Genomic DNA, 12,979 nt, shown 5'->3' with positions numbered 1-12,979 from the left:
TCCATTCCTCATCCCTCAGATCGGCAATCTGCAGCCTCCTCACTCTCTGCAGACCTGGACAAAATCACAGACTGGGCAAACAAGTGGGACATGTCTTTCAATCCTGACAAATCTCACACTCTTACGATGTCTCTCCGAAAAGACCGACTGGACAACCCTCCCATCTTCTTTCTGAATAATCCTCTCCAAGAAGTTCTGTCACTCAAGCTTTTGGGTCTCACTATCTGCCATGATCTTTCCTGGGAAAACCACATTTCCAAGCTGGCCTCCAAAGCCAGTCGCCGACTGGGCATCCTCCGTCGTGCGAAGTCCTTCCTTGGCACACCTGAGCTCCTCACCACATACAAGGCTTTCATCCGCAGCTCAATGGAGTACTGCTCTCCCCTCTGGGCTGGTGCTCCTGCCTCACACCTAGCTCGTCTTCACGCTGTTGAAACCAAAGCGTTCAGAATCATTGGAATCTCCCGCGATGACGCTATCTCCGAGGGCCTTTCACTTAATCACCGCAGGCAGGTTGGTGGTCTTCCCGTCTTCTACCGACTCCTCTCCGGCCTTGCTCCCCCAGCTCTCTCTGGGCTCTGTCCCCCAAATATTGCTGCAGGTCGTACAAGATCTGCCTGCAACCCTCTTATGGTTAAACTGCCAAAATCAAGACTCTCTGCTCACCTTCACTCTGAAGGAACTGTGCTCCAATGCGAGTCGAAAGAATTGACGCAACCAAAGATGGGAATTCGTCCGAGTTGCTTTATTGAAACAAAACAGCTCAGGTATTCTGACAAGCCCGTTTATCGGGCAGCAATATATATACACATTTATGTCGGGAAGTTTGCCCGGCAAAAGCTATACCGGGCATGCCCGGGTGTCAAGGGCGAGCCTTGGAAAGGCGAATCTGGACCTGCCCGGGCGTGTTTGGCTGCGGCCTGGCAAGTCGAGGCTGGGCGTGCCCGGGCGCTCTGGGCGAGCCCTGGAAAGGCGATAGCGGGCATGCCCGGACGCTCTGGGCGAGCCCTGGAAAGGCGATAGCGGGCATGCCCGGACGCTCTGGGCGAGCCCTGAAAAGGCGATAGCGGGCATGCCCGGACGCTCTGGGCGAGCCCTGGAAAGGCGAGAGCGGGCATGCCCGGGAAAGACGAGACCGGGCGTGCCCGGGAGGTTCGGGCGTGCCCGGGAACAGTGAGTCCGGGCATGCCCGGGAGAGGCGCGTCTGGCCGTGTTCTGGCCGGTGCAAGGCGATTGTGTGCATCCAGCGGTAACCGCTACACATGCCCCTCCAGAATCGACCTGCACCGGCAGGGTCAATTTAAGGGGGGTCCGGATGACCCGGCCGAAGCGACCCCTGGAGGGTCGTGGGGAGGGGTCCGACGTGGTGGTGGGTGGTCGAGCGGGGGGAACTGTGGACGGGGGGCGGCCTCGCCGCGGAGGAAGGGCCAACCGTGGTGGTCGGTCGACGTCCATGTGCGCCGGTTTGAGGCGGTCCACAGAAATCCGGTCCGGCCGGCCGCCGAAGTCGACGATGAAATACTTGTCGCCCCGTCGCAGGACCCGGAAGGGCCCGTCGTACGGCGGCCGGAGTGGCCCCCGGTGCGCGTCATGACGCACAAAGACGTACTCCGCTGTGCGAAGCGCCGGGGGACGTAGGACTGGGGGCCACCATGGCGGGACGTCGGCACGGGGGCAAATCGTCGGGCGGCCTCCTGGAGGTCCGAGCGCTGGCGAGCGGTGGACCAGGGACTGGTAGCGTCGGGCACGAATTCGCCCGGGACGCGGAGCGGCTGGCCGTAGACGAGCTCGGCGGCGGACGCCTGGAGGTCTTCCTTGGGGGCCGTGCGAAGGCCCAAAAGGACCCACGGCAGCCGGTCGGCCCAACCGTCGTCCTGAAGGCCGGCCATGAGTGCGGCCTTCATGGAGCGGTGAAACCGCTCGCACAACCCGTTGGCTTGGGGGTGGTAGGCCGTGGTGCGGTGCAGCGTGACCCCCAACGAAAGGGCGACCGTGCCCCAAAGCTCAGACGTGAACTGTGGGCCGCGGTCGGACGAGATGTCCGCTGGTGCGCCGAAGCGCGCGACCCAGGTGGCGATGAACGCCTGCGCCACGTCAGCGGTGGTGGTGGAGGCGAGGGGCACAGCCTCCGGCCACCTGGTGGTCCTGTCCACCATGGTGAGCAGGTGGGTGAACCCCCGCGAGGGGGGCAGGGGACCCACCAGGTCCACGTGGACGTGGTCGAAACACCGTTCAGGCACGGCGAAAGGTGCCAGCGGGGCCTGGGTGTGGCGGTGGACCTTGACCCGCTGGCAGGCCGTGCAGGCGTTGGCCCAGTCGCGGATGTTTCGTCGAAGGCCGTGCCAGACGAAACGCGCCGACACCAGCTTCTGAGAAGCTTTCCGGCCAGGGTGAGAAAGGCCGTGGATGGAGGCGAAGATGCGGCGCTGCCAGGAAACGGGCACGATGGGGCGAGGCTGGCCCTGGGATACGTCGCAGAGCAGGACGGTGCCCGCGAAGGGAATGTCGGCCAGGCGGAGGCCCGTGTCCGCCGCACGGAGTGCCTGCACCGAGGCGTCGGTGGTCTGGTCGGCCGCCATGAGCACGAAGTCCACGCCGAGGTGGACCGCGTTCGCGCTGGCCCGAGAAAGACAGTCAGCCACGGCGTTGTCTTTGCCGGCGACGTGCCGGATGTCCGTGGTGAACTCCGACACGGCGGAGAGGTGGCGCTGCTGGCGGGCCGACCACGGCTCCGTGACCTTAGCCATTGCGTAGACCAACGGCTTGTGGTCGACGAAGGCCGTGAACGGGCGGCCCTCCAGGAGGTGTCGGAAATGGCGAACGGCCAGGAATAGCCCGAGCAGCTCGCGGTCGAACGTGCTGTAGTTTAACTCGTTCGGCCGGAGTTGCCGGCTGAAAAAAGCGAGTGGCTGCCAAACCCCGTCCACCCATTGCTCATGGACGGCGCCCACCGGGTAGTTGGAGGCGTCCGTAGTGAGGGCAATGGGTGCGTTGAGCACCGGGTGAGCCAGCAGCGTTGCGTCAGCGAGGGCCCGTTTGGCGCTGGCGAAGGCCGCGTCCATGGCCGCGGACCAAACAATGTCATGCTTGGCCGGCTTGCCCCGGAGGGCCTCGTAAAGGGGCCGCATGAGCTGAGCAGCGCGGGGCACGAATCGGTGATAAAAATTCACCATGCCGAGGAACTCTTGGAGGGCCTTGATGGAACGGGGACGCGGGAACGTGGTGATGGCCTCGACCTTGGTCGGCAGCGGCACGGCCCCGGTCTTGGTGATGCGGTGGCCCAAAAAGTCAACGGTCGTCGCGCCGAAGTGGCATTTGACCGGGTTGACAATTAAGCCGTGCTCGCTGAGGCGACCGAACAGTGTTCGGAGGTGGAGGAGGTGCTCGGCGCGGGACGTGCTGGCGACGAGGATATCGTCCAGATAGACGAAAAGAAACGGCAGGTCGCGCAGCACGCCGTCCATCAAGCGCTGGAACGCCTGGGCCGCGTTCTTGAGGCCAAACGGCATCCGCAAAAATTCGAACAGGCTGAATGGCGTGATGACGGCCGTCTTCGGGATGTCGGCCGCCCGGACAGGTACCTGGTGGTAGCCCCGTATCAGGTCAATTTTCGAAAAGATGACCCGTCCCGCCAAACGGGCGGAAAAGTCCTGAATATGCGGGATCGGGTACCTGTCGGGGGTGGTAGCGTCGTTGAGACGGCGGTAGTCGCCACACGGGCGCCATCCACCCCCCGGCTTTGGCACAATGTGCAGTGGCGAGGCCCACGCGCTATCGGAGCGCCGCACGATGCCGAGGTGCTCCAACGCGTCGAACTCGGCCTTCGCCACGGCGAGCTTGGCCGGGTCGAGGCGGCGGGCCCTGGCGTAGACCGGCGGGCCCGTAGTGGGTATGTGGTGCTCGATCCCGTGCCGCAACGCGATGGCCGAAAACGTCGGCCGCGTGAGGGCCGGGAATTCCGCGAGCAGGCGAGCGAACTCGTTCGCTGCCGGGAGGGCGCACGCCAGTTCGGTCGGCACGGAGCTGCTCATCGTGCACGCCAGGGAGCTGAAGGTCTCGGCGTTGACAAGGCGACGACGTTTGACATCGACCAGCAGCCCGTGCGCGCAGAGGAAGTCGGCGCCCAGCAAAGCCATGGGGACGCAGGCGGTCACAAAAGTCCATTGAAAACGCTGGCTGCCGAAGCAGAGGGTGACGACGCGTGGGCCGAAAGTGCGTATGGCCGAGCCATTAGCAGCGACCAAAGAGGGGCCGCAAACGGCATCCCGCCTGTCCTGCTCGGAGGCGGGTATGACGCTCAGTTGGGCGCCGGTGTCACACAGGAAACGCCGCCCAGACGCTTTGTCCTGAATAAACAGCAAGTTGCCCGAGTGGCCGGCGCTCATGGCTGGGAATGAACGCCGGCCCGGCCGTTTCCCGACCTGCCGAAAGTGCACGGGGGCCGGCACGTCCGAGCCTTGTGTCCGAACCTGGCGTGGTAATAACACCACGCACGGTCAGGTGGAGGCCCCGGCCGTCGTGTCGGAAGCGGGCGGTGCGGCGTGGCGGCCGCCAGTTGCACCGACAGTTCGGCCTCCAACCGCGCAGGGCGCTCGGGCGTCGTGGGCGTCGCCTCGGACGGCGGCGGGCTCCAGGTAACCGCGCCGATGTGCTGGCCCGCCGAGGAGATCTTATCGGCTTCCCTGGCGAGGGCGCGGGAATCCGGGATCAACGTGCCAGCCAGGGCGAGGCGTACCGGGTGAGGCAGCTGGCGAAGGAACAGCTCGCGGAACAGAAAATCCGGAGAGTGCTCACCGAGCAACGAGAGCATATAGTCCATGCGCTCTGACGGGCGCGTGTCGCCGAGCTCGGGCAGAGCGAGCAGGCGCCGTGCGCGTGCTGCCGGTGAGAGGGCGAAAGCATCGAGGAGGAGTGTCTTCAGCGCGTCGTATTTGTCAGCAGCCGGCGGGTGCTCGAGGAGGCTCAAGGCGCGGGCCGCGGTGGCGGAACCGAGCACCGCCACAACATGGTGGAAGCGGGTGTCGTCCGCGGTGATGCCTCGCAGGGCGAACTGAGAGTCCGCCTGAGCGAACCAAACAGCCGCGTGAGCCTCCCAGAAGGTAGGCAGTTTAAGCGTCACTGCCGTATCCATGTCGGTAGGTCACCAATGAAGGAACTGCGCTCCAACGCGAGTCGAAAGAATTGACGCAACCAAAGACGGAATTCGTCCGAGTTGCTTTATTGAAACAAAACAGCTCAGGTATTCTGACAAGCCCGTTTATCGGGCAGCAATATATATACACATTTATGTCGGGAAGTTTGCCCGGCAAAAGCTATACCGGGCATGCCCGGGTGTCAAGGGCGAGCCTTGGAAAGGCGAGTCTGGACCTGCCCGGGCGTGTTTGGCTGCGGCCTGGCAAGTCGAGGCTGGGCGTGCCCGGGCGCTCTGGGCGAGCCCTGGAAAGGCGATAGCGGGCATGCCCGGACGCTCTGGGCGAGCCCTGGAAAGGCGATAGCGGGCATGCCCGGACGCTCTGGGCGAGCCCTGGAAAGGCGATAGCGGGCATGCCCGGACGCTCTGGGCGAGCCCTGAAAAGGCGATAGCGGGCATGCCCGGACGCTCTGGGCGAGCCCTGGAAAGGCGAGAGCGGGCATGCCCGGGAAAGACGAGACCGGGCGTGCCCGGGAGGTTCGGGCGTGCCCGGGAACAGTGAGTCCGGGCATGCCCGGGAGAGGCGCGTCTGGCCGTGTTCTGGCCGGTGCAAGGCGATTGTGTGCATCCAGCGGTAACCGCTACAACTCCTTCATTCCTCTTTTCTCCCGCCTCTGGAACAAACTCCCTCACTCTCTTCAATCCCACTCCTCCCTCCAGGTCTTTAAAACGGCTGTTCACCACCATCTCTTATCTTCCCCAATCCAAAACCTTGATCTTTTCTACCCCCGCTAATTTCACCCCAAATCCACTTTTTTGAGGTGACTTTTGACTTCTTTCCTGGAAGTCCTTGGTGTCCTTGCGTTTTATACCTATCCTGCCTCCCCCCAGGCCCTCTCCCTCCAAAAACATCTCCCGATGTCCCTGCTCTCAAATGTTGTGTTTGTGTGCTTCCTCCCCTTCTCTCCCCATCTTGTCGACCGCTCCCCTTTTTATATACTTTGTTTGCTTGTTTGTTTGATTTGTTTGTTTGATAAATGTTAGCTCTTTCACGAGCCTCGACTCTGTATACAAAAAAAAAAAAAAAAAACTTTTTGAGATATCGTGCTTGATATCGTTTTTGGCCCCGTCACTTAATGGTGAAAAATCACTTGGAAATTAAAAAAATACTCGTATGCGGATCCTGATTCGGATCTTCACCAAAATCAAATCTATTCTTCCTTGTCACACACCCAATCTGCCCAACAAGTTTCTTCCGAATCCGTCCACAACTTTTTGAGATATCGTGCTATATATCGCTTTTTGCCCTATGACTCAATGGTGAAGAATCACTTGAAAATTCCCAGATTCAGAGCCGGATCCATATCTTCACCAAAAACTAATCACTTCGTCCTTCTCACATACCCAACCTCTCCACCAAATTTCGTCCAAATCCATCCACAACCTTTTGAGATATTGTTTTCAGAAACAGACAAACAAAAAAGGTGTCGTGCACGATACTTGCAAAATCCATTCCAGCCTAAAAAAAGTTGCCATGGATACATAAACTTGTAGATTTCATTAAGATGAAAATTAACGATCTTAATCAATGCTCAGGTCAATTGGACGAAAATTGATTATTTTTGAAGTGAAAATTTTAATGATTTTAGAAATTTGACCTTGAGTTGACCTTTTGACTTCAAAAATAGTTGGTTTCCCAATTCAGTGATGCACTAGGCAATTGCTCTATAATTTTGAGGTTAATTGGATGAAAAATGAGGATTTTTCAGATGAAATTTGATGATTCTAGAAGTTTGACCCTGAGTTTGAGCGGTCGAACCACATGGACAGGAATGCTTGATAATGGGGTGACCTCAAAAATAGCTGGTTTCTCAATTCAGTGGGCACTATGCAATTGATTTTATATTTTCAAGGCAATCAGATTTGATGATTCTTTCAGATAAAAATTGATGATTTTAGAAGTTTGACCTTAAGTTGATCTTTGACCTTTTGACCTCAAAAATAGTTGGTTTCCCAATTCAGTGAACCAATATGCAAATCCTGCTGAACTTTCAAGTAAATCGGATGAAAAATGGCGATATTAGAAATTTGACCTCAAGATTACTTCTTTTTTTTTTTTTTGGATACAACATCGAGGATCGTATAAGAGCGAACTTTCATCACAAAAAGACAAACTGACACAATAAACATAAGATTAAGGGAGTGGGAGACAAGATGGGGAGAGAGAGGGAAGCACACAAGTACAACATTTGAGAGCATGGACATCGGGAGATCTGTGGGAGGGAGAGGGCTTGGAGGGAGGTTCAATGAGCTTTGACCTCAAATCTTTGATCTTCGATCAAAGGGAGGATCTTTGACCTCAAAATCAATAAGCTTCTCAGTCATGACTTCCTCTACAACCAGGTAAAGTTTCATGACGATCGGTTTAGAATTGTGACATCTATCTATAATTCCAGTAATCTCTGTATGTCTGTGTGTATGTCTGTGTGTCTGTGACCACTGTTTCTCGACAACCACGGGTCCAATATACTTTAAACTTGCCAGGTATATTGCTGGGGACCCGAGGATGTGCCTTTTCAAGGTTTCATATTAATCGGAGAAGTAGTTACCGAGCTATGTCCAAAAAACGATTCAACCAATCAGAGAGCAGCGAGCTATCACGTGTGCCGAACGTGCCGAACAGACTCTGCCTCGGACGGCACATTTGAGAGCGTATTCATTTATTTCACGTTGGCAAACTATGTTGGCGCTATGTTGGCGTTAAACTATGTTTTAAAACTAATTAAAACTAATTTGCGATTCATCGTAACTGCGATATGCGACCTTCCGGACAGTCAAATGAGGACGTCACTTCCGGACTTACGGATAGTCATAGTGACGACGTACTGATGCTGAACGTGGCGAGCAGACGCTGCCTCGGACGGCACATTTGAGAGCGTATTCATTTATTTGACGTTGCAATCTGTGTTGATTGTTGTAAGGTACGATCGATTGTAGTACACGTTTATAATAACTCTGCCGATACAGGCCCGATTAACTGCAGCGCCATCCGAGCTGCGGCGTCGGGACGATACATTCATTGTACGGTCACATCACGCACTTACGGGCACGCCCATGGGCCCATGGGCGAAGACATTTTTTTTTTTTTTTTTGGCAAGGAACGGGCACCCACGTACGGGCACGTCCTAGTATAGGCAATTGACAGACAGACAGACAGACAGACAGATAGAATAAGAAAGTCGACTGACCAATATACTTGAAAAATCTGATTTTGCAACTAAAAAACAGACAGAGGTAAAAACATAACCTCCGCCACCGAAATGAGAAAAAAACGAGAAAATGAAGAGGTGGGGGAGAAGGGAGAATAAAGAAGGTAGAGGAGTCGGGAAGTAAAGCCTGGAAGAAAAATGAGGTTGGGAGGGGAGGGAATTGTTGTAAGGGAATGAGAATGTATTGTATGAAGTAATAGGGGATTTGGGAAATGGGTTGTCCTGTTCGTATTCTCAGCTGAAACTCTGAATCATGATGTAGGGAACCATGGTTCAGAATCCCACACACCAAATATGATTGTTTATGGTCTTCTAGCATCCTTTTAACTCGTATTAAAGCACACTGATTTTACAGATTTTGGCTAACGTCTTTGTCCTGCATATGATTCATGTGCAAGCTCTACGACAAACCCTAAATTAATATTTAAAATAAATAAATAAATAATGCTTGATAATGGAGTCGAAAGGTTCACCATTGCACTACTTTATGTTGATAGTTCCAAAATAGAGGATGTCTTCCCAGTTGATTAAATGGAGGACCGCTTACCACAGAATGATATAAAACATACCATTAAGTGATGAAGACTGCAACATGAAAATAATGTCATAAATTATAACGCAAGCTGTTTTTTAAATTAGGTTTAGGTAAATATGTGCGGAATTTTAAAAGTTATAATACTGTTATGAATTTGGGTAGAGTGATATATAGAGCCAGGTAGATCTGAATAGGTATCATGCTTCGTCTGTCGCGATAGGGAATCTACCTGTAATAAGTTCAATGTTTAGCCCGGTTTGTCGGTATAAGCTGTATTGGTGTCCCCACCGTGAGGGGGGCGGGGCATGCTAATTGGTACAGGGATTATGGGTAATATTCCTTTGTTTGTCGTTCCCCCTGTCACCAAACCTGTGTCCCTTATGGCAAAGCATTCACATAGACATTAGATAGATCCCTTAGAGCACACATTAAATAATTCCCTCCCCTTACAATGACTGACCGGAAAGACAAGCAGGCAGCGGCCGCGTACAACGCCACCATGGGTGACGAGCATCGTGGCGGGCAGGAGCCATGCCTGGGGAACGTGTGATTGGTTGGCGCGGAAGGCGCGAACCTTGAGCCAATCAGCACTGAGGGCACCAATCCGGTCCTAGAAGGAGGTTGTTGATTGGGGGGAGAAGGGCCGGTGGCGGCAGAAGGTTCGAGAGACCAAGAAGATACGAGGCTCTGGTTGGGCAGAGAAAGGATTGACGTCACACGCCAGGTGACAAAAGGACTCGCTCGACGACATTTGCTCTCTTCGCGCTGGACCCCTTCGTGTTGGAGATCGCCATTCGCCCTCTTTTTGCCTCTGCGCTGGATCCGTCGTGCTTCGCTCTCTTTTTGCCTGGGTTTATTCACGCTCCTCTCTGCGTTCTTGACTGGTGGTCATTGGTTCGTCATCTTTGTGGTGCCTGGAGCGGTGCTCGGTGCTTTCGGTGCTCTGCGCTTGGAGCGGTGCTCGGTCCTTCACGGTGCTCTCGGTGCTGTGAGCGGGCGGGACCTCGTGTGCGGTCGACGAGGAGCCTGGAGTGGGGGCGGGTCACTCGGGGCCTGGTGGAGTGCGCGAGCGAGGCGGACTGAGGGGGCCGCGTTGGACGACGGACACACCACGACAGACAGATAGGCTCGCACCACATCTTACACAAATCCACGACGGACAGTTATTTTATTAATTCATTCCTGTGTCTCGTATTTGAAGTCTGTGTGCAGGATCCCGATCTAGGTACATTATTTATCTTCCGTCGCGTTCCATTGTTCTCGGGTTCCGTTCAATAAGTCATTATTTTTGTACATTTTACCCCGGATTTTCCTTTGAGTTAATTCCCTGCAGGATCGAGAGCTGCCGTCGGATTACAGGTACGCGCTTCCGCTTCTTCCCCTTCATTCTTCCTCTCCGTGCTTGTAGTCAAATCCGTATTTGGTCGTCACCTCATAACAAGCCCGTTTGGTCATCCGCGAGCCCTGGTGTTAACCGAAGGGATCGCACGACAATACTGACAATAGTCCAAGACACACCAAAAAAGTATGACATATGCAGTACTGGACAAAAGTTTGGGTTATTCCAATGATATTCATACTTTAGGGTAAATTCATCGAATTATTAGTTATGTATTCTTGGCTAATCATCAAATTATTACTATACATACAATCAACATAATTACAGGCCTGTTAACCTTCAAGCGTACGGTATATAATTTCATTCACAAGGTCTTTTTTTACAGCATCTTTGTGAGTATCATAAAACATTGTTGCAGCCCAGGTTTCGGGGTTTACTTACGAGGTGGAGTCTCAGTTTGCCTCAGACTTACAGGGCCTGAGGCCACCAAGCACAAATAGCTCCATGTCATGGCGGGTTGATAGGCAATCGCGAGCGCCAATTAGTCGACCACGTGGCCTAGGCTCGTCCATCTAATTACTGTTTACCAGGGAAGAAGTGGTCTTCCATCCGGGGGATGTGCCCTCGCTTGTGCACTGCTCTTATACTTTTTTTTTTTTTAATGTATATACAGAGTCGAGGCTCGTGTAAGAGTGAACACATTAAATACAAAAACGTGCACGGACCTATAAAACATACAATAAAAGGAGAAGGAGACAAGAGGGGGGAGAGAGGAAAGCATACAAGCACAATAATAGTAGAGAACAGGGACGTCGGTAGATCGATCTTAATTGAATACGGTCAAGCAACCGCTAGTGCACACCGGAATCTACAGATTAGAGCCAATTAATTGGGGAATTATAATGACCCAGACTAACAATAAGTGCGGTGCTTGACCAATGGAGGAAAAGACGTAAACAGACAGATCGGCAAAAGTTCAACAAGAGGGGCATTTTTTTTACAAAGTGAATGTGAAATTCAGCATCAGGAAGCATATGGTGCTGTTTAAACCCTATAATGACAAGCAATCAAGCAGCAATCAAAATGTCTGGTCAAAAATGTACATGTAATAAAAAAGAGGGGGCTGCAAAATGTACAAGGGGGGCACAATTGCAAGCAATGGAGGGTGCAAGCAATATACAGCAAAGAAAAGAGACAAAGAGCAGCCTATACCGACACCTTACCTATCTCAAAACATAGTACGTACATGGGCCCGTCAGAATCATTTGTAGAGGGTAGAGAGTAAAGAAAGAAAGAAAGAAAGAAAGGGGCAGGACGAGGTGGTTCTCGATCTCTTTGCTCACCGGGAGCAGGCTGTCGTGCCCTGAGGAATACTGCTTGGTGTCTAATGTGCGTATTGTAGAGGTGCGGGTTGGGATGCGGTGAATTGTGTGGGTGATGTGTGGCAAAGGGTGCGATGAGGTGCAAGCAGGAAACGGGAAAGAGGTGCATATCTGTGGTTCCTGCCCTAAAAAGAACAGTGAGTGGAAATGCTGCTGCTGTTGAGCTCTTGAGTCCAAGGGAGACGATGTAAAGGAAGAGATAGGGAAAAGAACGCATGAGGAGCCAGATTTGCTTATCGTGCAAGATGAGAGATTTCTTTAACGTGTGTGTGTGAACTGGCTTGGTCTTAAGGAATGTGCTGTGCCCTGCACAGCAAACTCCAGCTCCCAGCTCCAGCTCGGTTCCAACCAGCTCTGTTGCTCAGATGGCCACGTACCAATGACCAATCCAAAATCATCAACCGGTTCATCCGGAACGTGGTGTTCTACAGTTGCCTGGTGAGGGTGGGGCTCGGATTTGGATCATAAGAGGCGCTAGGCGTGGTTAACGGTGCTCATTGGTGCATCCCTGATCTTCTGATTGTTAGCACCGCTCATGCGGGACCCCCAATCATGATTCATGCGCATTTTGCCTTCTGACGAAAAGTGAAAATAAAGTGGTGTTTATAAAAAGTGTTCTAATTAATTTATAGTGTCATGTGATTTTTGCATCTGGATTGTAATTATGATTAACGTGTCTGGCAGATGGGTTATGGCTCGTGATTTGAATGGTGATTTGGCGCGATATGCTAATGTGGGAGGGTTCTGGAAACGCTGGGGATTAGGTGGAGTCATCATGTGCCTATGTGTACTTACTCAGAAAGGGAGAGAAAAAGCGGAAAACCTCGCCAATCCCAAACAATGCATATTGGCCTGATCAACCCACTACACAAAGGGAAAGGACTATTCTGGAGTATACTAAAGAAATAGGCCTAGCTACTGAGGGAACCTGTATATTATGTGTGTTTCCAGGGAGAGGGGAGGGTGTTATGGCTGCGCAGAACCATCACAATATAAAGAAAATATAAAAATACATCTTTATGCAAGATCAAGGCTCATGGAAGAGTGAGGTGACAGACCGTAAGAAAGCAATGTATTGACAGTGGGCCCTGGTGCCAAATTTGACAAAACAAAGAAAAGAAAACCATAAAAAAATTGGGTAAGCTAAATGTAGAAACCAACCCTAAAACAGCTATAAGTCATCCCCCTATTATATAGGGGAAAATTTAATAAGAGAGATAGAAAGAGACAAATATAGCAACCTGCAAGTAAGAGGGTTAGGTAGACTTAATGGGGTAGAAAATATCTTGGTTTTGTGATTGGTTTGGTTGAAACACACAGAGG

The sequence above is a fragment of the Myxine glutinosa genome, chromosome 9, assembly GCF_964187855.1.
Source record: "Myxine glutinosa chromosome 9, kmMyxGlut1.1, whole genome shotgun sequence".
Classification (NCBI taxonomy): domain Eukaryota; kingdom Metazoa; phylum Chordata; class Myxini; order Myxiniformes; family Myxinidae; genus Myxine; species Myxine glutinosa.
Note: the sequence above shows the minus strand (reverse complement) of the source record.